Source organism: Larus michahellis, chromosome 14, assembly GCF_964199755.1.
Source record: "Larus michahellis chromosome 14, bLarMic1.1, whole genome shotgun sequence".
Classification (NCBI taxonomy): domain Eukaryota; kingdom Metazoa; phylum Chordata; class Aves; order Charadriiformes; family Laridae; genus Larus; species Larus michahellis.
In genome coordinates, this window is record NC_133909.1 from 10841667 (window position 1) to 10868170 (window position 26504).

General features: G+C 62.5%; 1 protein-coding gene across 43 annotated transcripts in view; it reads right to left on the reverse strand.

The window, feature by feature from the left end:
* Positions 1 to 26504, reverse strand: part of RBFOX3 (RNA binding fox-1 homolog 3) — a 182381-nt gene that overhangs the window by 62823 nt on the left and 93054 nt on the right. For 2 of the 43 annotated variants that reach the window (XM_074607330.1, XM_074607318.1), the window contains exon 1: positions 23954 to 24282. The exons of 35 other annotated variants lie outside the window; for them this stretch is intronic. The gene's annotated coding sequence lies outside the window, so the exon portion shown is untranslated. Of the gene's footprint in view, positions 1 to 23953; positions 24503 to 26504 lie in introns of those variants that run through there. 6 more of the 43 variants (XM_074607313.1, XM_074607332.1, XM_074607343.1 and 3 more) reach the window with 6 other exon arrangements.

A 26504-nucleotide genomic window follows, 5' to 3' on the forward strand; every position in this document is an offset into this window, starting at 1 on the left:
ACCTTTGCTGCCCAGGAGCATCCAGCGAAGAGCCCACTGCCACCCTGCCAGCCCGGGGCACCAGCACAGCGCTCGTGCCAGGCGCCAGGAACGGCCCGTCAGGCAGAACACACAGGAATTAAAAAGCCGCCTGCGTGGCCAAGTCCATCGCCTCCCAGCGAGGCTCCTCTGGGCTGGCAAGTGGAAGAGCGAGGTTGTAACAGAAAATCTCCCCGCGGCTCCATCCAGTCTAAGAAGAATTAGATGAGAGCAGCTGAAATCCCCCGGGTGCCAAGAGCTCCAGCCTCGCCGCCAGTGGGAGAGGCGCAGGCAGGGCACGCGGGCAGCTCATGGCACCGCGGGCTTTGCCAACGCCAAGACCTCGGAGACACTCCCCCCCGCCGAGGGCAGCATGGAGCAGCGCAGGGGCAAGGAGAGGGCTCGGCTCAGCGGGTGCCCAGTGGCTCCGAACAGAGCCGGGACCCTGCCGTGCCGTCCCAGTGGCCAGTCCAGTCTAAACCATGACACAGAGCCCAGCCCTGCGAGGCGCAGCATCGCCGAGTCCCACACTCCTTCCCACGCCACCTCCCTCCGCTGGGGCGGAACGGCGTGCGCTGCCGTGGCCGCAGCACACAGACCTCCCGCGATTCCTCCTAAAGCTCCTTCTCACTGCAAGGGCCTTCCGCCGCTCCTGCCCGAGGCGGCACACAGACATTTCTTCGCACGTTTGAAAGCTCTGTCACATCCCACTGAGCTCCTTCTCTCACCACCAGCTCTAAATCCACAACCCCGACTGCGGGATTTCCACCCGGCCCCCGCCAGCGCGGCAGGGATGGCTTATGGCACCTCAGCTCAGCAGCAGCGATAATCCTCTGCCTTATCAGTGCAAGGAGCAGCTGGTGAGGACGGCTGGAGCTGGCGGGGACCCCGATGCCAGCGCTGCCCACCCCGGCTCCGAGCAGCGGGAGGCAGCTCCTGCCCGGCCGGAGGGTGCCGATGCCGCTGCACCAAACCCAGCCGCCAGCAACGACCCTTTTCACACAACCACAGCCCTGTAGGTCGGGGCTTCAAGCCCAGGAGATCGGGGCTGGTGGGGCGAGGGGACAGCCCCGGGGTGAGGGGACCCAGCAGGTACGGAGCTGCCTTCTGCATTGATGTAATTAGTTAAAGCAATCAAACCACAACTCAAAGTCAGCGCTAAATGAGTAGCGTTTGCTACTACAGACCCTCCTCGCTCCCATCACGCCTGTCAGACACTTGCACTCCCCTCACCCCACTCCCCCACTGCCCCCCCAGCACCTCGCCTCTCGGCGCTGCCCTGCAAAGCGCCCACCCCCCCCAGCCTGCCCTATTGCTGGGAACGCGCAGGGCACCAGTACACCAGAAGGATTTAATTGCATGTCAAAATTAAATCTCTTTTGATGAAGAACAATTCAACTACGGCTCTGCCTAATCAAATTAACAAAGTCTTTTTTGATTTTCAATTATCTTCTTCACTGGAACACTTTATCCGGTGCTCCTGCGATACAGCCGACAAGCCCCGACTAACAATTGAGGTGTTTTGCTGCGCTTCAGCAAGGTTGGGTGACCATGGGAGCCCCCCCCTCTGCCTACCCCCCCCTCCCCCCCCCCCCCAGCCCTCACTGAGCAAGGGCACAACTAGGCAAACGCAGCCCCTCGCTGGGCACGGCTGGACCCTCGCCTCCACAGCTGGCGACACACCAGCTCTTCTCACCGGGATGCTGCCGCAACAGCCATCATGGGACCATCCCATCACAGCACCCACTCAGCGCTGCAGTGACACCCCCCCCACAAGGGCTGGCAGCCTGAAACACCCCCATCATCACCCCAAACCAGGAGCCCGGAGACAGCCAGCAGCGGGGCCAGCCCTGCCACACCATGCCTTGCCCCCAGCAGCAGGGAGAGGGGACCCGAGGGAGCCCACCCGTGAGCTGGGGCGGCCACAGCACCCTCCTCGGGAGGGAACTGTGCAGACATGAGCACCCATCTCCTCTTCAGCGTCTCCCATCGGCTGCCCGCCTCCCCAGGGCACCTGGACCTGCAGCACCCAGGTGCTCCCCAGCCTGTTGGAACGTGCCAGCCCCGAGGGGCAGCGCTGGAGCCCACCGAAGGGGACCCAGCAGGATGGAGACTCCTCCTGCCAGGGCCCTGCATTCATCGCTGGCCAATTACCACTCAGGCATCACACTTAAAGGTCACTTAAGGAAGAGAATTGACTTGTGTGAAAATGTTAATGGAGAGGCTGGTGCATCCATTACAGGGTGCAGAGCGCCTGGCCCTGGCAGAAGATGCAGCAGTGCCCGCAGTGCGGACCACGGGTGCTGCCCACCCTGTCTGCGCCCAGAAGGTGCCTGGACCCCGTCTCTGAGGGGAGCAGCAGGTGAGCAGAGAGGCTGCCCGAGCTGCCCAGTCCTGGAACATCCAGGCCCTGGAGCTTCATCCCCTTCCCCTCCTACCAGGAACATCAGTTACCTGGGGAGGATAGAGGTCCCTGCGCTCCCCCTCCTGACAGACCCCGGGGACCTGCAGGAGATAACAGATGGGACCCCAGCACCCCAGAAAGGGGCTGAGCACCCCCGCACACCACGGGCCCCGGAGGGGCTCCGAGCTCCCTGCAGCTGCATAGAGACATTAAGCTGCGATGGCAGGACAAAATGTATTAAAAGATGCTAATTTAATTAAAAGAACGCGACGATGGCTAAGTTAGCAAGTGGAGGAGAAGACCTATCTGTGATAAGGGCACAACACAGGAGCAAGAGGCCGTGGCGAGGCCCCGCGGCAGAGGCACAGGCTGAGCTTCCCCAGCGCCGCAGGACAGGGTGGAAGGACCATCTCTGCTCCCGCCCGGCTGCGGATGCTCGGTGCGGGCAGGCGAACGCACAAGGCTCTTCCTCCGGATTATCCTCCAACGTGCAGCCTCCTCCCTGCCACCGCGGGCACGTCGGGGACCCTCCAGCAGTTCCTTCTCCTGCTCCTCCTCCTCCCTGGCACTGTCTGCTCCCAACGGGGGCTACAGCATCTGACCCTCCTGCCAGGTCTCTGGGACGGGGGTTTATTGGTACCTTCCACCGCGTTCCAGCAGCAGCCGAGCAGAGCTCTGCCTCCCCCCGCCGCACCGGGGAGCCCCCCCCCCCGCCCCCGTCCCCGCTCTGCCCGCCCCCAGCCCGCAGGGGTTTCGGCGCAGCTTTAGCGCCTTTTTCGCTTTATGAAGCCGTTTGCGGGGGAAACCGCCTTCGTTCGCACCGATGCCGGGTAGAGCAGTGTCCCTGCCTGCGGGCTGGCAGCCGCCCCAGCGCGTCCCCGGTTCCCCCCCGCCGCCAGCTCCCGGCCACGGGGGGCCCCGCTGCCCCCGGCTCACGACGCGGGGCGGGGGGGGGGGGCTCGGCCACGCGTGTGCCCCGCAGCGGCCGGGCCGGGCGGCAGGACAGGGGCGGCATCCCGGCGGGGGGTGGCATCGCACCGGAGACCCCCCGCCGCCCCCCCGGGCCACCCCCGTTCCCCGCTCCCAGCCCGGCCCGGCGCGGGCAGCAGCCGCCACCTGCCGGCAGCCACCGCCGGTCCCCGCCAGCGCCCCGGTCCCTCCGGTCCCCGCCCGGCTGCAGCGGCAGGGGCTGCCGCCAACACCTACCAGGGGAAACCGCCCGTCCCCTCCGCTCGCAATCTGTCCCCTTCTGTCACTGTCGCGGTTTGTAACTTTAACCCCAGGCGGCAGGCAGGACCGCACAGCCGCTCGCTCAGCCCCCAGCTGGGATGGGAACGGGAGGAAAAACTGGTGGGTTGAGATAAAGGCACTTTAACAGGTAGCGCAAAAGCCGCACACAAGCGAAGCAAAACAAGGAATTCATTCCCTGCTCCCCATGGCTGGGTGGGGGGGGGTGTTCAGCATCCCCAGGAAAGCCGGGCTCCATCCCGCAGAACAGTGACTTGGGAAGGCAAATGCTGTCACTCCCAACGTCCCCCTGCTTCTCTGTCCTTCCCCAGCTCTATACACTGGGCATGGCGTCCCATGGCATGGAACGTCCCTGTGGTCAGTCGGGGTCAGCTGTCCTGGCTGTGTCCCCTCCCAGCTCCTTGTGCCCCCCCAGCCCTCACTGGCAGGGGGTGAGGAGCAGAAAAGGCCTTGAGAGCCCAGCAACAACCAAACCCACCAGTGTTTTACCAATGCTGTTTTCATCTCAAATCCAAACCCCAGCACTGCACCGGCTGCCAGTAAGAAAGTCAGCCTCATCCCAGCTGAAATCATGACAGTCACACAAACAAGCGTCCCCACTCCTGTCCCCAGTGCCACACACTGCCTGTCCCCAACAGGGCCCAGCACTGAAGTCCACTGACAGCACGCTCCTGCACCGAGTCCCATGGGTACAGCGTTTGGAGATGGGACACCCCAATGCATACGCAACTCCCCATGTCCCGTACCCTTTATAAGGGGACCACGAGGCAGAGGGACGCGCATACGGCTGTGTCAGATGATCACGCGCGCGCCAGACGCCTTTGCAACACAGACCGGGGCGAGAGCAGCGCAGGGCTCGCAGCAGGATCCACGGCAGGGCCTGGAGCCTGGGCTGGTTCAGCGCAAACGTGGGCAGGACCCCCAAGCCCAGCCAGCCCCTGCAGCGCTCCCAGCCGTCCCGGCACACGAGAGCTGCTCAGGCTGCCCGGAGAGAGGAGGAAGGGGCTGAGCAGCGGAGGTAGGCGCCCTGGGAGCCCACCCAGTTCTGGAACACGGGGACACAGCGCAGCATCAGACAGGACAACACACCCCAATGCTAGGGCTCTGCTTACCCTCAGCGTGACCTGGGCCAGGAACCGCAGCCCCATCCCTCCTCCTCCAGCCGCCGCTGGTACGGCAGCGAGCGCACAGAGGGGCTTGGAGGGACGCGCGGATGCTGCTCCTCCAGAACATCAGTTGCTTCCAAAGGGAATATTTGATTCCCTCTTCATGGATGAAGGGATGGGCTCCCATTCCCAGGTCTCTCCACTTCCACTCCCTTTTGTGCATTTTCCAAAGAGGGGTTGATCACATCCTGGCAGATGCTGGGAGCAGACGCCTAATGGAGGCCATCTGCCACATTTCACAGGGAAAATTATTCAAACTCACTAGGACTTTAATTTAATCAGCTGGCACTGAAGTGGGCACTGGGCTTTCATGTGAGCAGGTGTGAGCACAAATCGGCAAAGGCAAAAGCAGGCGCTTCAGCCCCATTCACCGAGCCCACGGAATAGGGCTAATGGCCCTGCGTGACCAGCGTGGCCACCGGCTCTTTGCACCAGCGTCAAGGCACATTTCACCCCAGGTCTGGGGCACTCTGCCCCCCGAGGGGCGCTGCCATTGGGAAAACTCCTCGAGTAACCCCAGCGGGAAGGGAGGAATCATTGGAGATGACGAGACCAGATGGGGCACTGGTTACAGTGGAAGGGGTTCTGCTGGCCTCGCCGCAGGCGCGCTCACCCCCACCGCTGTCCCCGCCATCCCGCGCCGATCTGTCCAGAGGGAAAGAGCAGGAGAGAGCCGGCCCCGGGGCCCCGGCAGCTTCCTTCAGTGGCTGCGGGTGCTGCGCGGAGCTCGCCCGCATTCCCAGCCCCTTCCCGCCTGGATGAAGCCTCCTTCCCCCAAACGTTCCCATATGGGAAGTGACAGAGCGATTTACTGCAGAGGTGGGGGGGGAAGCGCCAGCCTGGCACTGGGGAAAGGGGCCGTCTGTGCTGCGTCCTCCCAAATCTCTGCCTCACCCAAACGCGCAGCAACTCCCCCGAGCCCAGCGGCTCTCGCTCAGACGCTCCCGGGGCACACGGTCACCCTCAAGAAGAGATAATCACGCGTCTAAAGGAGGCTGACACAGCACGGCCTCCGCTCGAGGCGCCGGCACAGAGACCTGGGATCTCTCCAGCGGGTGGTGTCTCCTCGCCGGCCCTGTCACAGGCCACGGAGGACACGCAGGAACATCCCTCCACGCCCCCCACCAAGGGTGCAGTGAGCTCCTGCCATGGAGCAAGAGGTGAAGTGACACAAATGCAACACAGCAGAGGGAGGGAGACGGGGACACGGGTACTCGAAATGGTTCATTAAAGCCCTCATTCGATCACCACAAGCAGAACCCACCTGCCAGCAGAGGACAGAACCTGCAGCAACACCCCACCAACCTCATCTGGAGGAAAATTCTTCCTGACCCCAAATCCGGGGGTGCATTTACACCCAAACCAGTAACTATCTCATATCATGCAAATACAAGCCATTTACCTTGATCCCTCCCATCGATCGTATCACTTTCTCCCCAGCATTACAGCATGTCTGGACTCAACTACACCACGTTTCACCAAGCGTGCGCTCGGCAGGGACGGCCCCACGCAGACACCGCACAGACCCGCGGGCTGGGGGTGCTCGTGGCAGCATGGTTAACGTGCAGCTAAACCCCCCCCCGGGCATCGGCTCCTGCCACGTCACCCCCTTCCCTTCTGCCACCCTCCACGGCCACACCAATGGGTACGTTATTGCTGACACACGACGTGAGCGGCATTATCTGCCTTTTGCAACAGAAACCCGGTACCAGGCGCGCTCCAGCTACCACAGGTAGGTCTGCCGCTGCCCCCTCCGCGTGCCACCGCACGCCCCCCATCCCTCGCCAGCAGCTGACGCCAGGATTGCCGGTCTGCAGGGTGCAAGCCCCCAGCCTGGGCTGAGCTCCCCCACCGCAGGACACTGCCATGGCTGGGATGCGGCATGAGCAGGCAGAGCCCATCCTTTTGGCACAGCCCCCCCCGGTCAGCGGGAAGGGGCAAACCCAGGATCTCTCATCATCCCTGGGAAACCTCGCTCACCTGCCCCCCCCCCCCAGGACCCTTCCAAAAGGCCACGGTCCAGCTCAGGTGGAACATCCACGGAGCTCGAATGGAACTGGGCAGAGGGGGAACAGGGATAACTTGGCAGCTGCTCACATTTAGTTTGCACCTTCTTTGCCAGTGTGGAAGGAAACAAACGACCTGTGAAGGGAATGGCGCGCAGTGATTCATTACCCCTGATGTGTGATGATGGCTTAATTATTTTTCTAACTGGGGAGAGACGCTTTCTGACAGCAGGTGCAAATTAATTCTCCACTGTTTTAAGGAGTGATCGGCCCAGGACAAGCAGAAAACTGGAAAACCTAATTAAATCCAGAGCTGGGTGGAATAAATGGAGCGGGGAGTTTGTTTGCACGGTGCTGATGGATATTAACGATTGCTGGTGAAGGCACCAGTGCTCCCAGCAGGAAAGTGGAGCTGTCTAAGGGGCTTCATGTGCCCGGCCAGGCTTTGACAGTTTTGGGCAGGAGGTGTCATGGCAGTCACTGCACGGGACTGGGAAATCCGTGGCTCTCCCGCTCTGCACGTGTTGAAGGGAGGAAGCTGCGTTAGGAGGCTGCCAGCCAGATGTGCAGCAGCGGGGATCCCCGAGTCCCTCCAGACTTCGCATCCCTCGAGGGCAGCGGTGCCCAGCAACCAGCAGGCACGAGATCCGTCCCATTTCTGTGCAGCCAGGGCAGGGGCAGGTTAAACATCTTCGGCCTCCCCAGCCTCCAGCCCAGAAGCAAGAGACGGGCGAACGTGGCTCTTCCCACTCCCGGCTCCGGCAGCGCCGTGTTCCACGGCCGCAGAACGGCGCCAGCACGCGGTGCCAACACCAACCGCTGCTGCTGCTGCTGCGAAGGATCATGAGAAATAACCAACACCTGAAGGGTTTTGCCACGCGGGGGAGCAGCCCAGGACTGCTCGGAATATGGTTAGCTCAGAAATCAGGGAGGAAAGAGTTTATGTTGAGCGGTTGCCATGGAAACACTATTTATACTTTCCTGCGGCTCCTGATCCTGGCTCTCCCAGCTGCGTTCCCTGACCCCAGCCCGGCCACCGCTGTCCCCCTGTCCAGGAGGAACGTCCTTCGCAGAGACCGGGGTCTCCATCACCCCCTCCCTCCGCTCGCGCTTTGGCTTCCAGCCCCTGGGTGCTCGCCCCCCTCCGCAATTCCCAGCGAGACCCCCAGCGTGTCGGGGGGCTGAGCTGCACCACGGGGCTGTTCCCAGCCACATCCCGGAGAATCTCCGGGGATTTTAAAGGGAAGCGATGCCAGGACCCTGCCCTGTCCCATGCACACACTGCAGCCCGTCCCCGGGAAGGGCTGTGGGGCTGCCCCATGCCCAGCAGACCCACAGCCCGGAGAGCGCTCGGAGCTTGACGTTTGCGAAGCTGCTCGAGAAGATCCAGGCGAGCACCCGGCAGAGATCGCTGCTCCCCGGCGCAGGCGCTGCCTCTGCGGCATCGAGTCCCTGCTCGGATGATGCAAAGCTACAACGGGGGAGAGACGAGCAGCTGTAACTGGGTGTCCCGGTCTCCCCGCTCAGCCTCCGGCTGGGGATGGTGCTGCCAGAGGAGTTTGCACCCGCCTAAACCGCCACAAGCTCCAAGCCCCACTCATCACACCCCCCCCACCCCCCCAGGGGGGCCCTCCCGCTTTCCCCCCAGCCACCCCCCCTCCAGCACCAGCAATGCTGGGAAGAAGAGCCCTAATTGCTTTTTGTTTTTCTGTTTCTCCCATCATTAAATCCCTTCTTCATCCCTAATAGTTTGGGATTATATGAAGGTTAATATGTTTCAGGTTCCACACAAGTACAGCTAATTAACAAACAGTCCCCTCAATTCCCTTTAATGCCTACACATGTAATGCGATCGCTGCAATTACCTGCTTCCCAAAGCCATTACAAACCACAGAAAATTAGCTGGAACAGGTGATAAAAACCTTCTTTTATTGGTTCATAAAAGGAGCCGATCTCCGGGCAGCAGCTCCCCGCCGTGCAGCTGGAAGGGGCCAGCTCCCTTCCCCAGGATTCCTACGCTCCCAGGAGCCGGCAAACGCCATTTAGTCCAGCCCAGACCTTCACCTTCCCTTGGGGGGGTTTAGCCCAGAGTCGCTGCCTCAGCCCTGAGCAAGAGCCAGCCCCGCTTTCTACCCCTGAAAATGAGTCCGTGGTTAAAGCAAAAGCCACCCAGACGCAGGGGGTACCCCAGGGGAAGGAGCAGGGCTCCGCTCCCGAGGGACACCCTCAGGTACTCAGGGACACAGGCTGAGGGCAGAGCTGAAGCCCGTCCTGGCTCATTTGTCACTGTCCTCAAGCAGAGCTGAGCCACCATCCCCAGGGACACAGGGCTAAAGCACCAGGGGACAGGCACAGGGACAGCGAGAGCTGTTCACCACCCACCCCTGGAGGGACCCTAAAAAAGAGCCCCTATCCACCTCCACATCCTCCGCAGAGCCCAGGAGGGACCAGGGATAAGCCTCCTCCGCCCTCCCCCGGCCGGTGCTCCCTGCCCGGGGAGCCGCGCTGTCCCTGTGGCCATCGAAACGCTCGCGGTTAAACTGCTTCACGTCTGCTTCGGGGAGCCGCGGAGGGAGAGACCCAGTGCCAAGGAACCCAACGAGCTCTCAGCAAATTGCTCCGCTGGTCTATTAGCCCTCGTTAAAACCCTGCACCCATCAGGAGAGTTTCAATTTCCAGCTACGGCATCTTGTTGTGCCCGCGCCTGCCGGATGCAAGAGCTCTCTAATAACCAGTGTCTCCTCTGCCCCGTTATTCACGCCACAGCGGCGACATGTGGGCTCTCTCCAGCACCCGCGGCTCCGAGGGGGCACCAGCTGCGGACCCCAGCTGGGCACAGGGGTTTTGTGCTCCAGCACCCACGTCTAGCAGGGAAACACCCCCCCTGGGGTGTTCAGAGCCAACAGGTCGGCTCAGGAGACACTGGGGACCCCTCGCCCAGCACAGCAGGGGGGCAGGACACAGTCCTCTGCAGGGGCTCAGCTCCCAGCACCGGCACGGCCCCAGCCCTCCCCAGGGAACCGCGCTGCAGGTCCTGCCCGAGGGAGGCGGGTCCCCGTGCCGTGGGTCACCCTTCAGCTCCTGAAGGCAGCTGTAAATCTGAAACTCTTGGGCTGGTCTTTAGCAGACGTTTATCTGTGTCACGCAGCCACCGGAGCTGCGCAGTCCAGCGGGGATGCCACCGGTCGGGGCGGGATGCCCGGGCAGGTACCCGGCTCTCGGGGGTCCTGCTCATCACACCCTGTCCCACGAGCACCAGCCGACCTCTCCACAACCGTATCTTATCATCTCAGCATCCTCCCCAAGTGCCCAGAGCACCCTCCAGTGATGGACCTCCTATGCAAGAGCTTCTTATAAATGTAAATTGGGAACAGCCTCACAGCACAGGAGGAAAATCACTGTAAACAAAATCTCCGTTGCTGTGGAAACCATTAAAAATAGATTCCCCACGCTCCCCCTTTTGTGCTGGGTATTATACAGCTGGGTTCCTTCATTCCACATTATTATTACTTTTTAATTATGAATAATTTCCTCCCTTCTATAGGAAGACAGAGTAAAAAACAGAACTTTCCAAACAAGGGGCCTTTAGGATATGTTTCAATATGCAAATGAAGGCAAACATGCATTCTGGAGTGTTTACGCCACAGGGTAAAAATCTTTCTGTGTTAACGCTTCCCATGCCATGTTCCCTATTTTCTCCCCTCTCCTTCAGCTGGGAAGGCCGGGGCGCCCTCGGTCCCGCAGAAAGTCAGGGATGAAGGCAAAGAGCGGCGGTGCAGACGCGTCGGGTAGCGCTGCATCCCCGGGGGGACTGGGACAGCGGGGCGCCGTGCTCTCCTGCCGGCCCTGCCACAGACCGGCCCTGCCACAGACCGGCCCTGCCACGCTTGCCTGCCCTCAGTCCTCGGGCACCGCGTGGCAGGGATGCTCCCGTGGCAGGGATGCTCCCGTGGCAGGGATCGGCTCTGCCCTACAGGAGCCGTCCTCGCTGCTCAGAAGCATTAGGACCAGCACAACTCCTCTGGAGCAACAGGTGAGCATCGCAAGCAGGGAGGGAACGGGCACACTGTCCCACGGGGATGGGGCACAACGAGTGCCCCCCTCACTGAGAAGTGACAGAAATCGCACTGAACGCCCCTGTCCTCTGGCACTGCCCTCCGATACAGGATCCGGTCTCCGAGCAGAGGAAAGATTTAAAATTATTTGGAAAAACATGGTCCCATTCCAGAGTCTGACTCAGTTGCTATTTGCAGCCCTCGCCAGCGGGAGAGGATGCTCCTCCATCGGGAACACGGTCGGGCACCGGCACCACGCCGGGTGCCAGCTGAGGGTCTGGCAGCACCGTGCCACGGCCGCTCCCGCCCCGGCTGCCAGCGAGCGGACACCCACGTCCCCCCGCAGGCGCGCGGAAGGCTCCCGAGCAGGCTGGACCCCGGCCCGTGGCCGTCGGTTCACTGGCTCCGCACACATTTCACACTGCTGCGGAGGAGCAGATGGACGGCCCTGGGAACCCTCCCGGCGCCCGCTGAGCCAATGTCCTGCCCGTTCTGCCAACGCGCTGCCCGGCCCCGCGCCAGCCCATGGCAGAGGGCACCCCCCGCGCCTGCCCCGGGGCGTGCGGGACAGACAGCCGTCCCTTTGTCCGTGGCCACCCAGCTCAAGGTAAGGAGCCGCACAAGCAACAGCCAACACTGATGCGTCGAGGACTCCCCAGTTTAATTTCATTTCCCCCAGAAGATCACCGGGTCTCTCAGTACAGGAGGGAACACGACTGACTTTGACTTCAGGAAAGTTTCCGATACCCCATTACACAACTCTCACATCCAGCAGAGCAGCGCGCTCAAGGCAGAAGCATTACGGCACGGGCACAAAAAACGGGCTGGAAAACCACAAACGGGCCCATCTTCAGTGTGTTTGATTTTCATAATTAAGCACAGAAAGTTTTCATCCGTTTCCTGCAGATACCAACCAACCCAGGACAGGGCTGGAACCGGGCTGGGGCTGGCGCGGAGAGGGCAGAGGTTGCCCTGCGGCAGGCGGTAACCGCGACCGGCACGAGCCGAGGAGGAGGCACCCAGGTGCGGGGCAGCCTTTTCGGGAGCAGAGCATCCCGAGCCCAAACCCTCGGGAAGCAGCAGCAGCCCTGCCCTCCGCCAGAGCTTGTGGCCAGCAGAGCCGTCAGGGTGGCCAGCAGAGCCCTCGGGCCAGCCCATGGCGTCACTCGCTTTCCTTACCCAGGGTGATCTCAGCACGCCGCCGCCTCCTTCTATAAACCCCCAGAGAAAACGAGATCCCTCCTCTACAGCGATGAGCCCTCTCAACTCCTGCTTTCAAGCGCCGCAGCGCGCTCTCTCTCCTGCCGTAACCTCAATTCTAACCTGCCCCCCAGTACCAACACTGACCATTACGACTTACTGCAGCTCAGGGCTACAAGGGCCATTAGAGCGCGGTGCCCAAGGACCAGGGGCTGAAGACAGCCGTGCTCTAATCCCATGTTCATTCGAGCTACCACATCCCTGCCAGACAGATATCCGGGTTTGATCCGGAGACGTCAAGTGATGGAGAATCCCCCACAGGCTTAAGCTGCTCCAGTGGTTAATTACCTTCCCTGATAAAAATATGCACTTCTTTTCTAGTCAAAATTTGTCTAGCTGGAGCTTTCACTGCCTGGATCTTGTTATGTCTTTTCCCTGCTAAATTAGAGCGCTCTGTACCCGCAGAAATCTCTTGATCACAGCCTAAAACGACCTACGTCGCAAAGCCACCTCTTAAACTTCTCTTGGATGAAAAGTTCAACCTACTTAAGCTGCATCTCCCGCAGCAGAGCAGATTTTCCAGACCGTGAACCATTTCTGTAGCTCTTTTCTGCACGTTTCCCATTTCCCTGGTGCTTTTCCAGCCCGGATGCCAGGAGTGGTCCCAGCATCCTGATGACGCTCCCATCACACGCGCACCGTTCCTCTCCCACGGCCTCGCTGCGGGAAGCGCTTCAGTCACGCCGTTAGCGGGTTGCGGCCACCATCACCCTCAGGCAGAGAGGGGACACCCAGCATCCCACCCCGCTGCTGGGGAGGGGGAAGGCAGCCATGGGGAGCGGCTTCTTGCCCCCCCCCCAGGCTCCTGCTGGCTCGGTTTCCGAGCGGACAGTCCCCGAGCCCCTTTGCCCAGCCAGCGCCCTGCGCCCGGGCCAAGGGGACAGATGACGCCGCTGCCATCCCAGCGCTGCTTCCTCCGGGCTCAGCAGGTCCCTGTCACGGGTTTGTCACGGCCGCTGCAGGTGGAGGAAACGGCCCCTCAGGGAACCCCAAATGCCTTAAAAACACCTTGGGAGCTTGCCATGGAGGGGGGGGGTCAGCAACTACAGAATGGAGGAGACCCAGGGCAAGTCCCCCCGCACAGCGCCCGCGGGGCACCTAGCTTTCCACCAGCCCTCCCAGTGCCACTCACACCGGTGCCCACCCAAAAGGCCACCGAGCAGCACCCAGCCTCCGCTCCCACCCTGCCGGGGAGCCCCGCAGCGCCCGAGCCCCCCACCGACCTGGGTGGATGCGCTGTGGGATGCGGCCGCAGGGACGGCAGGAGCCGGGAGCTCCCGCAGCGATGCCGGGGGAAGGCGGGATACCGAGGGAGAAACTCCATCACGCTGACCTGCGCCTGCGGAACGGCCCAGCAAACCGGCTGCACGTGGCGACCGGCACCTGCAAACGCGCTCATCCAGTAAAATAAACCCCAGGCTGTCCCAGCACCGCGACCAACGCTGAGAGAGGGGACAAGCCAGCAGATCACGGGGAATACTCACAGGTTGCCTGGCTCCCGTCAGCACATCCACTCCAGTCAGACCAGCCACGACGCAGGGAGGAAAGGTCTGCACTGGGGACGCGGCGACGTACAGAAATCCCCCAAAATCCTCCCCGGCTCTCGGGCAGCAGCGGCCTCCCTCCCTCCCTCCCTGCGGCACAGGGAGCAGCCCCGGAGACACAACTTCTGTGCGCTCCGTGCGCTCCGTCAGGCGAGGTCCTGCTCCAGCCACAACTGCATCCTTATTTAATTCACAGCAATTATACTCACATTCTGCTAGACAAATAGATTTTACAAGCCCTCAGTTAAATGTGGATAATTACGGCTGCCTGCACCAGGGGACAGCCCTGCCCGGGCTCAGGAGGAAGAATCACATCCCGATTCCACTAATGCTGTAAATTAGCAAGGAGCGTCCCAATGGCAGCAGAGTAATTACCAGCGATCGCATCCCCCCCTTCCTGTGGGCTGCTGCTCGCGCGCTCCCCCCGCCCCACATCTTCCTCCCGCGCAGTATGTGTGTGTTTTCAGGCATATGCTGCTGTTAATGGGGCTTCTGTCACTTCAGCTGCTGGCAGAGATTATTTTATCTCAGGAACCCTCTCCCCGTGCCAGAGCACAGGCTTTCGGCTCTAAATCATCCGCGGGGGGAACTCACAGGTGCGGGGGAACAAGAGATGAAAGAAAGCATCAAGTTTTTTGGCCGCACGGGTCGTGCCGGGCGGCGCCTGCCACAGGCTCTGTCAGCGCCGGGCAGGAGGGGGGACCCGGCGGGACAAGCCCCCGGCAGACCCCTGGGGAACGCGCCCGAGCCCAGCGGGCACAGAGCGGGCACCAGGGAGCAAGGAAGGAAGGAGAGGGCACAACCACACTGACGAGAGCAGAGAGGACCCTTTGGTGCCCAATTAGCACAACAGCCGATGCAGAAGGAGCTGGGATGAGTCCCGGGGCAGGGGACAGGCTTGGGACAGGCTCCCACCTTGCCAGGACACCCAACAGCAAACACCAACCGCACCACGCGGTCTGCAGAAGGACGTTAAATCTACCCTCTGCTCAACAGCCAGGTAAACTGAGGCACAAAGCAGCAAAAGAAAAAAAGCCATTGAGAAACTAAAACAAGCAGGACACCCCCCCGCCATGACCCCACTAACCTTTTCCAGCTCCTCTCCACACTGCTGTACTCGCAGGCTGGGAGCAGAGCTCCAGAGCAGCCCCCCCACAGGCAACACCTCCCACCCCTCCTTGGGGGGCTCTTATAGGGCAGCGGCGGCTCCCCGCCCCAAGCCCTCGTTGCCCCAACAGCCCACAGGTGTGTGCGATGATGGAGAAAGTCTCCTGCAGAAAATGAGGGAAGCCCCACGTCAGCAGCTGCTGGGGGCTCTCCCCCGGCCCTGAGCCCCCCCCGCCGCCGAAGGGTCCCGAGCCTGTCCCCATGCAGGGACTTGGCTGGGGACAATTCCCAGCGGCCGGCGTGGCTGCCAGCGGGCTGTGCCACGTGGCATCCCTGCTCCTCTCTCCCCACCTGCAGCCACCGCAGCGGAATAAAGATAAATAACAAAACCAGAATGAAATCGCCACATTTTTCAAATCGATCTGTCAAAGCGAAGCCGTGCGAACTGGCCTCGTGCAGCCCCGCGGCCCAACGCCGGGCACAGCCAGCTCCCGCCAGCCCCCCCGCGCACCCCGGCGCAGCTGCACAGACAACCCCCCCCACCACCCCCCCGGCAAACACCGGAGCCGCCGCAGTGACGCGCGGGGGCCACGGGCCGTTCGCAGTGATTTATTGCGGTATCACCCGGATGACGGGAGGGACGAGGAGCGGCGTCGCTCCCCTCCCGGCGCGAGCAGCACGCAGGAGGACGGGGCGCGGGGCCACCCTGCTATGAGGACGCTGAGGGAAGCGAGGGCCCCTCTGCACCCCCATGAGCCTGCGGGGAACCAGCTCAGCCCCTCCAAACCTCGTATGGTCCCAGCCCAAGCTCTTCTTCTGGTGCCTGACGACAGACCGGGCAGCAGCTCTGTGACCCTGAGGCCCTGGGAGAGCTCCAAAAGCGGGGCTCAGGGGGGCAGATCCAGTGTCTGCCCACTGCTCCCCAACCTGCCAGACCCCCTCGGTGCTCGGGCGCTTGCTCAGACACTTCAGAGCCCGTGTGCAGGCAGGGCTTGGCCTGGGGGTGCCGGGGGGAAGACAGCACACTTCATTAAAATCATTAGTTTAAAATAGACAGGAAGAGAGGAGCGGAGAGGTGAAGGCCAGCGGTGCTGCCGTGTTCAGCGCCGGCTGCCGGACCCCGCGTGGGAGATGGGACCCAATGGCCGCAGCGACGGCCGAGCGTGTGGGATTGACCCAGCACGGCAAGCGTGCACCCCCAGCTCCCGCCGCGTCCCTCTTCGCAGCCTGCCCGCAACCTCTGCTGGGGACGCGCGTGAGAAGCCGGGAATACTCCCGCTCTGGGCGCGAGGGCACGAAGGCTGGCAGCGCCGATGGAACACGGGGCACCAGGAGCCGCTCGCGGTCCCGCTCCAGCCCCCAGCCCCGGCAGCAGCGCGGGCTCTGCCCGGCGCTGCCATCCTGTGCCGGAGCACGGCCAACGTTCAGGCTGCCCGGGCACCCCCGAGGAGAGGGGGGCACCGCTCCACGGCTGGCATGGCGGTGGCGAGCAGACGGAGGCTCTGCAAGGCTCCTGCCAGGGAAAGCTCGTGCACTTTACCACTGCTGAGAAGCTTCTGTGTTCCTGAAATATCATCTTCCCCTGGGCAACTTCATATGCAAGTCTTGGGACTTGCCGGAGCATTAAACTGACATCTAGGTCAGAGCAAGGAATAGCTCAATGCCTCCAGGAAAAAGGGTTTTCCTTTCACATCCCAGTGCCTCCTCCACCAGCTCGATACCCAGCCTGGGAGCGAGCACTTAACATGGGTGACCACTCTGAGCCTAGCGTGAGGCTGTGGGGGTGGAAAAGGGATTAAAAAAAAATTTCTGAGACCTGGTCTCGAGATAAGCTTTTGCCATTTCTGGAGTCCTCTCGGCTCCTCATGGTCCCTGGAGCAGCACCTCTGCGGGAAAAGGCACTTGCAGAATTTAAAGCCCCGGGGGAGCCCAGCTGGGCACGGACAGAGCACCGAGAGCTGGGCCAGGGCCGGCAAACCGATTCTCACCGCATTTTGCATGGCAGGTGCCACGTGAAGGACCGACACTGTGCACAGAAGATACGTCCCGGCTGGTGGTACCCATAACCTCGGTGGTGAACCGCCTCCCCCCCGCCCCGCTGGGGCAGCTCCCTGGACGCCGTGTTTAATTACGGGGGTCCCGGAGAGGGGCGTGGAGGAGGGATGCAGCATGGACCGCAGGGCACACGACACAGCCGAGGGTGCCTGGAGCGGCCACGGCCCCTCCGCTTCTCGGGAGGGAGCACCCAGCCGCCGGCAGCCTCATGGTGCGATGCGACCCCCCCGGCTGCCCCAGTCCCCGGGGACCCCGCAGCCTCCACGGTGCCAGCCCCGCACCGGGCACCGCCGCCCGCGGGTTTCGCGAGCTCCAGCGCTCAGCAGGCAGCTGCCTGCCCACACATCTGTAACGCAGCGGCTCGTGTGTGCCGGCCCGGCTCCTCCAGAAACACAAAAAGCTGATTAAATAAATAACGCTTGCTAGGACGGACGGCCGAGGGAGCAGAGAGCCCCTGCGGGCAGCGGGGTCGCTGCCACCCTCACCCCCCCTGGCACTGGGGACGGGTCAGGCCGTCGCGGCGGTGGGGGGAAGGAGCACCTGCCCTGTTATTTTGACACCATCATGCACGTTTCCCTCTACAGGACCGGGGGACGCCAAGGCAGGCGTTTGCCTGAGGACGTGCCCCGGTGGCTGCGCAGAGCAGTGGGGCGCGATGGATCACAGGCATAAAACCAGGAGAGGGTGAGACGAGCAATCGGCCGGGGCCGGCTGTAAATCTCGGTGCTGCTGGGGCTGGGATGAGCTGGCTGGCTCACGGGGTGGGGGGCGAGCAGCAGAGAGAAGAGGGTGATAACAAGAGCCGTGAGCGGTGCCGGATCCACGTCCCAGCTGAGGCAGAGGCCTCGCTGTCAGGGAGACAAAGTGGAACCGCTCAAGTGCATCATTGATTTTTAATAAAAGCAGGTAACACTCTGGAAACCCAGCACTCGGCCCCGTTTTCTCTTCCCCCGTCTCCCCACCTACCCCCAGCCCCAGGTCTCTCCCCACCACGGCTCTGCCCCGGGGCGGGGGGCTCGGCACAGACCCTGCTCCCATGGGATGGCCCCACAGGGGGCTGGCTGGCTGCCTGGTTTTCCTCGCCCGTCCCCGAGAGGTGGCTGCAGGGATTCACAGTGACCCTGCAGGACCCGGAGCAGGCACCACTCCACCCTGTCACTTTGCCAGGGACGGGTGCCCTGCTCCGCCAGGGTGACCGAACCCTGCCGGCGGGGCCATCGCATCAACACCGGCAGTTGCGCCAGCGAGGTGAAACGGGCAGAAGTGGGGAAATCCGGGCAGCGGGGATGGGACGGGGACGGGGACGGGACGGGGACGGGAGGGCAGGGCTGGCCCCGCTCTCCTGCAGCAGAGCTCGGCGTACGGCCGCGCGGGCAGCGCTGCCCCGGCGTGTCACGATGATTGAGTGCAGGATGCAGGCACCGTAATGGTTTCATCAACTTAGCTACTTTTTATGAGAAATTTGTTCCAATACCTTCCCCTTTCCCCGGCTGCTGTCACCGTAACAGATGCCAGACCAGAAAGAATAATAATCCTGGTGGGAAACTTTGAACCGCAGCGAGCGGCTTCCCGGGGAGCGGGGCAGGAGGTGGGAGAAAACTCATTTTTGCAGGCGCTCAGGACCACTCAGAGCCTGACCCCGCCGGGGTTGGAAGATTTGCTTGTGCCCTCCTCTTCCTCGCCGAGGGTGTGGGGGGGGGATCACCGCACGCCGATGTGCTGTGCTGGGGGTGAACGAGCTTTGGAGAGGAGCCCTTCAGCCCCAGCCCCGTCCCTCCTGCCTCCCTGCCGCTGGCCCAGCCTGCCCCCCCCAGCAAGCACCGAAAATGTGCTTCCTCCCCCCCCCCCGACACAATCCCCACACTTATTTCTCCCCCTGCCGCCTCTCACCGCCCCCCCGCCGCTCTGCCGAAGGGCTCGGTGCCGGCTGGCGAAGCGCTGACCTCCCGCTCCCAGGCGCTGCTGGGGCGCAGAGCTGTGCCCCCGAGCACCCCCGACGCTCGCTCCTGACACCCCCAACCTTCCCAATTACCTCCAGCACCCGCCAGCCACCTCCTGGGGCTCGGGAAACGCGCAGGGAGCCCCCACGAGGTCTGAGGCGCAATAATAAACTGTATTACGGGGCAGGCAGAGCCGTGGGGTCCCCGTCCAGCTATGCCCCATGCTCTGCCAGGGACCGGGCACCAGGGCTGCTGGCCCAGCACCGGCAGCCCCACGGCTGACGGACGGCAGAGCATCACGGCCGCCGCAGTGCCCAGTGTGGGAATGCCTCCGGGGACAGCCCAGGCCACGCCGGGGAGGGGGGATACGACCCCCCGGTTCCGAGTCCTTGGTGTCGAGGAGAGCCGGAGCAGGCGGCGGACGGGGATGGGCAGGACCGGGGCAGCTTCCCCCGCGCACAGGGAAGCGCCGGGAGCCAACGTGGGGATTCCCAAGGCTGCGAGTGCCAGACCTGCCCTCGTGCCTGCCTGCTCCTGCGAGGAGCTGCTGCTTTGATATGAGTCATCGCTGGAAGACGAATTCTATTTAAAGGACGTTATTCGTAGAAAATTGAGTTTTAATAACAGGGCATCAAACGAGGAGAAAATACCAAACTTCCAAGCGGAGCTAAGTTTCCGTATGTTAATTTATACAGCACATTCACCGCTTGAAGGAATAAAAATCACCCAGAGAGCTCCACTCTCTGACAAAGCAACGAAGGGAGCCCTCTCCTGCTCCCTGCTCCTGCCGCTCCGGAGCATCTCCCGGCCACGGAGAGCCGGAGTTGGGGCTGGCCACCCTGGCCATGGCTCCTGCCGCCGGCACGGCCCAGGTAGCCGAGGCTTCGGGCTCGCAGCCACCCCGCGCCGCTGCCGCGCTCCCAGGAGCCTTCGGGCTTAGTTTAGCCTGCTGGTGGGAGGGCGGGAGGAGACAGCGCTGAGATTGCTTTAAAAATAGATCAAACCCTCTGCTACGGAGCCATTTTATTAGAGCAGCACAAGCTGTCGGGCTGGTGACACCTTTGCGAAACACTCGGGTAAGTTTTCCCAGATGAATTTGAAAAGCAAGTGAGGGGAAGAACGACAAAGACAGCCGAGCAGACTTGTTTTCCAACAAAACAAAAAAAAAAAGTAGGGGAGCAGCCTGCCCACACTCGCAGCCCCTCACCCCGTCCCCAGCCCGCATCTCCCGGGCACTTTGGACCAGCCCTGACCACGTGAACCCGCTCGCACCAGGTGAAGCTTCGTCTCGCCCCAAAGCTGCCTGCCGAGCTTCCCCCTGCTGGCTCCAGCCTTCCCGGGGCCATTCCCAAACGCTGGCAGCGCCACATGGCAGCCGGGGCTCGGGGACATTGCCAGCTCCCAAACCTGGTGAGATCACGGGCGATGGAAGCAAACCCAGTCCCGCTGCTCTGCACTTACACCGGAGCTCCCCAGTTTTCCCGGCTGCTGGATGCGGCCGCGGGAACCGCAGGGTGCTGGGTGCGCACCCACCCCGGTGCTGCCCCTCGCCCGCTCGCCGGCCCCGGCCCAACCCGGAATGCCGCAGCCGGAGAAGCAGCGCACGACGGCAGCTGACAAACGCTTCCAGCCTGGCCCCGAGTCAATCCATCACGCAATTTATTGGACTGCCCTCAGCCCCCGCCACCAGCACAGGGCTCTGCCCCCGAGGGGGAAACGGCTGGGCCGGGGTCCAGCTCCAACAGAATTTAAAAAGTAATCAGGAACAGGGGTCACCTTTCCCCGGGTGCGGCTCGCTCCGCTCCCACTGCCAGCGGCGCTGGATACGGACGTGGGAAAACAGCCAAGAGGAGAGAGCAGCAGCCACCCATCGGTGTTGATGGAGGAGCGCACAGGGTAAAGCGGAGGCTCATCCCAGCCCAGATGGTGGCACGTCCCGGCTGCCAGCCAGGGAAAACGCCGGCCTGGTGTCCGGGGACATGGTGGGCTGCATGGGGAAGGAAAGCGGAGAGGGAGATGGGGGAACAGAGGCTGGATGGGGGACGGGCTGCCGGGAAATGGCGAGTTTTCCCCGCAGCCCCAGCAGTGCCGGCGGGGGGGCAGGGGCTGCTGCCCGTCGCGTCGGCAGAGCAGGGAGATGCCACGGGAGGACCCTGAGCCCCCGTGGTGCCCCTCCTCGCCACGCCGGCCGCAGCGGGCACAGCCCTGCCCTGGCTCCTGGCCATGCCCCCACCAGCACTGGCCCCCCAGAGGCTGCCCGGGGGTCCGGGGCTCGGCAAGGCTGAGGGGCTCAGCTCCAGCGGCCGGCCCTTCCCAGCCCGGCACGGCAGAGGGAAAACCCGACGCCGAATGGGAGGCTCCGACTCATGTCCTGCCCTGCGCCCAATGAAGCCCCCCCCCGCGCCCGAGCAGCCGAGTTTATTTCGGCACGGCCCCGGCGCTCGCAGCATCCAGCCCCGGCTCCCCCTTTATGCACACTACAATCGACTCATGTTTTTAAAAGGAAAACTGGGAGGGGAGGGAGGGGGGGTTAGGGAAAAAGAAAAATACAGAAATGCCTCAGAATCGAATCTCAGAGAAAGCGGGGGAGCTCCCCGGAGAGGAGGAAAAGCACTTTCTATATAATTCACCTTTTGTCATTTAATCACTACCCCTTTTGCTGCCGGCAGCAGCGGCACGGCCGGGTAATGGCCGCGCGCTGGGAAATCCACGGCAGGGCCTGGGGAACGCTTGCTCCGCAGGTGAGCAGGGTCCTGCCCTGAGCCAAGCTGCCTCGGAAAACTTCCATCCCCTGGCCCAGTTTGCCAAGGAGAGGAGCTGATTCCCTCCGCTCCGAAGCAGCTTACAAAGCAGCTGGTGGAACGCCAGGCTCTTTTTAGAGAAATGTTAATGATGCCCAGGGAAGAGCTAATCATGTGTCATGGAAACAACTTTGTGCTAGTCAAAGTGCTGCACGGCCCCAGCCCCGCACGGGGCGGCCGGGGGACACGGTGGCCACAGGCGAGGGCAGGACCGGGGCTCCTCTCTGTGGTGGCACCGCGGGGATGCTGCGGGTCAGCCCCTGGGGTCCGGCGATGGACCCCGCGCGCGACTTTAGCACTTGCAGCTCCCGGGGACGGCTCCTGGTGACAGCGGCAGATCCCTCCTGGCTCCAGAGACCAAGGCGAGAGCATCACCCGCTGCCGCTCCACCTCGGCAGGTGGGACCCGGCCAGCACCGGGGGACGGAGCAGCCGCTCAAACCCGGCGCGGCCAGGGCACAGCCCAGCGCTGCCGAGGGTACCCCGCTCCCTCCCGCAGCCGGGGGCAGCAGCCACCCCCCCTCCAGGGAGCATCACCCGAATTACGGGATCGCAGCAGAGAGACAGAGCGGGACGGTCGGCGGGGTAGCAGAAATAGCTGGGACAGGCTACGGACGGGGGACCTCTCCCAAGAAGGACAAAATCCAAAGGAACCAGTGGGGAATGTCACCCACTCGTGAGCAGGGACTGGGCAAGTGCCAGGGCAGGGGGGGCTGTCCCCCACCTGCACCGGTGACCAGCACCCGCCTGGCCGCAGCGCCCAGCACCCTGAGCCCTGCCGTGGGGGGAGCACGTGCGGTTCCCCAGAGCCTCCCCTCGTCTCCTGGATGCCCCCGCGCCGCACTGGCGCACCCCGGGGAGCCACGCACCCGCCTGCCCGACCGCCTGGGGATCGCCTCTCATTGGCGACAATTTAAGGGAAAAAAGTTCAGATTTCTGTTTCCCCCCCCCCCGGGTGCCTTTTCAAGCTGACCTGTGCTCTAGAAAATAACAAACTCCCTCATTTACTTGGGGACCTCCCTGGCGTGGTCCGGCTCCCAGCATCTGGCACCAGCATCCCTGCGTGTGCTGGCGGGACACCCGAGCACGACACAGGGAGCCTCTCCCGGACCATTGCAGGGATTCTGGGGAATCGCCAGTTTTCCAGACCGGCCTCGCCTTGCCGGGACTCGGTCCTCCTCCTGAGAGGAACCAGCCGCGACACGGCCACATCTCACAAACCACGACCCTGAGGTTCTCAGCATTTTGCGTCCATTTGCCTTTTAGCTTCCCCCCGCCACCACCGACGGGCAGCACGACTTCCAGCAGGAATCTTTCCACGCCTTTACGGCAGTTCGCAGCCTACGATAACGGGCATCATCTGCACCCCCCCCCCCCCGGCAGCCGGACATCCCCGGGGCTGCCACAGACCCTCCTGCTGCCGCGCGGGGCCCGGCACGGACCCGGCACTGAGAAGGGCTGCAGAACACAGCCTTGGCTCAGACGGCCAGGGGTTGAGTCCATCTAAACAACACAACAGCAAACAAAAATATCTCTGTACTTTGGGGCTCCAGGAGTAAAGACAAGAGGACCTGAGAGGCCTCAGCCTTCAGCTGTGAAGCCAGCAGAGCTTTATTTAAAGCCAGAGGAGCAAATAAAGTCCTCAGCAGGAGGAAGAAAGCTCCCAGAGAGCAGAGCCAGAAGGAAATGGGTGAATAACCCACCGGCAGGACCTGAGCGGGGCAAAGGGAATCTGCGAGGGACGGGGCGGGGGGGCAACGGCACAGAAAAGCCGGTGTGCCCGGCAGCACAGGCAGAGCCAGGATGGCCGGGGGGGGCTGAATGAGATGCTGTGGCAAAACAGTACAAGGTTCATTAGTTATGTAAATAAAAAGATAACGCAGAGAAAAGTGAGGCTGCTACACAGCATGGATGAGTAGAGATAAAACCAACCTAGGTGTTGCCTGAAAACTGACTGAACAATTAGCTCCGGCTTTCAGGAGGGCTGGGGATTCACCCGGCGGCGTCTGCAGGCTGCTCCATAGAAGGGAGGAACAGAAATTGAAACTACAGACTCCAAAGCAGGAGCAAAAAAGAAAACATCCGACGAGTTCAACTCAGAGGAAGGAGGAAATCCCCATCCCGGAAACCCACCAGAACTGCCCCGACTCGCAGCCCGGGCACGTGTCGAGCTGCAACCGGCCACAGCGCTGGGAAAGAGCAGCACGAAGCCAAGAACGGAGCCGGGCCAAGGACAGACCCCCCCCCCGGTCCCCGGATCCCTGAGGCCCCCCCAGCATGCAGAACAGAAGCTCAATGAAAAACAAGGCGGAAACACACGACAAAGAGGTAAGAGGTAACGTTGCCTTACCAAGGGCAGCTCATGCCAGAGTAAGTCGGTGTCTTCCTTCAGAGCAGGGGGACGCGGCGGCTTGGCCAGCAGCACCCCGAGGGGACGGGCTGGCGAGGGCCGGGGAGGGCATTGGCCGCGCAGGGAGCAGCGGCTTCAGCCCGGGGTGGGGAGGGGGGGGTGGCGGCCCTCGAGCCTGGAGCCACCGAACAGCACAAAGTTCAAAACGCTGAACATAAGGACTACGGGAGAATTTCTGCTCTAACCTGGAAAAACACCCAGAGAAACATCGAGGTACATTACTCAGTTACAAGCTGACTCTGAGTCACCATCTCCTGCATCTGTGAAAAAAGCAAGTGTGTTTCTAGGCTGCCTGGCGGAGGTTTCCAGGAGAGCGCGGGCAGCAGCCCCGCCGCTGCGCGATGCTCCGCGGCGCCCGCATCCCTTCCAGGGGCTGGGACAGAGCAGGGCAGGGGCTGCCAGGGATGGGGAGATGCTCCGGGCAGCCGACAGAAAGAAAACAAAGACAGAAGGATGGAGGAGCTCGTACTGCACAGCTTCTTCTCTAGAGATACGCGGGAGCAGGCACTGGGGAGGGAGAGGAGCTGTTTAAGCCGAAGGACAATGTTGGCACGAGTATAAATGGGTGGAAAAGGCTGCAAATAAAGGGAGGCAGGAAGGAAATTGGGAGGTTTCTGTGCATGGGGAGGGACAGGCACCATCCGCAGAGTGGGGACCAGGAGCAGGGGTCTGGACCTCTTCCTAAAACGTGCCTTTAAACTCCTTTTAACTGGTACTGGGACGTTTCACCAGTTCCACTACCAGAGCCGACCAGCTCCTCCGTGTGCTGGCAGAGCAGCGACCATCCGCTGTGGGGGGCAGGCAGAGAGTGGGGGGTTCACCCCCAGCCGCCGCCGCCACCACCGCACCGGAGCCCTGGAAAACCGCGGCCCTGGCGAACCACGGCCAGGCACCCCGGCTCCCCGCGCTGTCCCGATTGCTTCCCTAACTCCCTGCAGAAATCCAGGCTGCTAATCAGATGGAAAGTCTCCATCCCATAATAAACGGAGCGTACTATTTATAAACCTGAAAACGTCTTTATTATTATTATTTTCCCCCAGAAAAAAAAAAAAAAAAAAATAATAAAAACCCTCTTGCACAATACTGTTAAATACACCCCACCAAGGACTCGCAGGTCTGCGGCGCTGGTATCGCTTCCCCAGGCAGTGCCCAGTGGAACAGATGGCAGTGTGGGCGTTAGGTACCAGCCTCCTGGCAATCTGAACATCTGTTACCGTTAGAAAATGCTAATTGCCATCAATCAGGACAGCACCTACCCACATTTACATGCAAGCACAAAAAAATTACGTCTAAATTTCTCCGAGTACAACACTTGCTGCATGTTAAGTAACTGGAGCTGCTCAGACGCTGCAGGCCCGCCTGGCACCGGCGGCTGCGGGCGATGCACCACAGCTGAGCGCCCCGCGGTACCCGCCCCCCGCCCCCCCCTCCACCCCCAGCACCCGGGGCTGGGACCCGCTCCCGCAGGGGAGCATCCTCGGGGCAGAGCCCTCCCGCCGCAGCCGCCTCTGTCTCCCGCCCGGCAGCGCCACCGCTGGCGTGGGACACCCCGGAGAGGACAGTCCCCATCCCCTCTGCGTCCCTCTCCGCTGAGCGCCGCTCCCAGCTCACCCGGACACGCAGCAGGAGCACTTTGCCCCCACCTCTCCCCCCTCAGCTCTGATGCATTGACACATCCCGGCTCGCAGAGGCCGCCTGGCAGGAGCTGCCCGCTCCCCACAGCCCCCGGGCAGGGCCGGCAGCATCTCGTCCCACGGGACACCACGACAGACCACTTGAATCCAGCTGGGAAATGCCCGGCCCTGGCTGGTCCTTGTGGCCCATCCTATGGGAACATGAGACGCTCTCCATCCCCGGAGAGCACGGGAACAGACACAGCCCCACCGCGGTTTATCACACTACGTCACAGGAGTTGCAGGGAAAGGTCGGGAGAAGCCCGCACCAGTATCACCATGGGCAGCCTCTCCTGATGGCCCCTCTCAGCCCCAAGGGTCCCCCAGCCCAGCCCCCCCTCACCCAAACCCCCGGCAGCCCCGTGGGCTCCACGATGGCGCTTGGAGCATCTTCCCTCGGGGGCGAGGGGAGGCACCGGGACACCGGCGGCTGAAGCCAGACGGCAGTTCCCGGTTTGAAGCAGCAGAGGCACAAATCTCGGATGGCAAACTCGGACAAAAAGTTGAGACAGAGAAGCACAAAAACAAGAAACCTGGAGCACGGCGATCCCCGAGGCACAGCTCCCTCCGCAGCGGTCCCCAGGGATGCTCTGAGAGCCGGAGCCGTGGTGCCGGCCCCGCTCCTCACCCCAGGCGCTGCCGGGGCCCCCGCCGCCCTCGCAGCGCCGAGCTGCGCCTGAATGCAAATGATGCTCCGGGCTGGTGCCAAGATCTCCTTGTTCCTTCCTCAATTTAGGACACCTCTCGGTGCTGCAGCCCTCACGGAGCTGGGAGGCAGCTGCAAGGGTGTCACAGGGGCGTGCTGAGGCGCAGCCAGC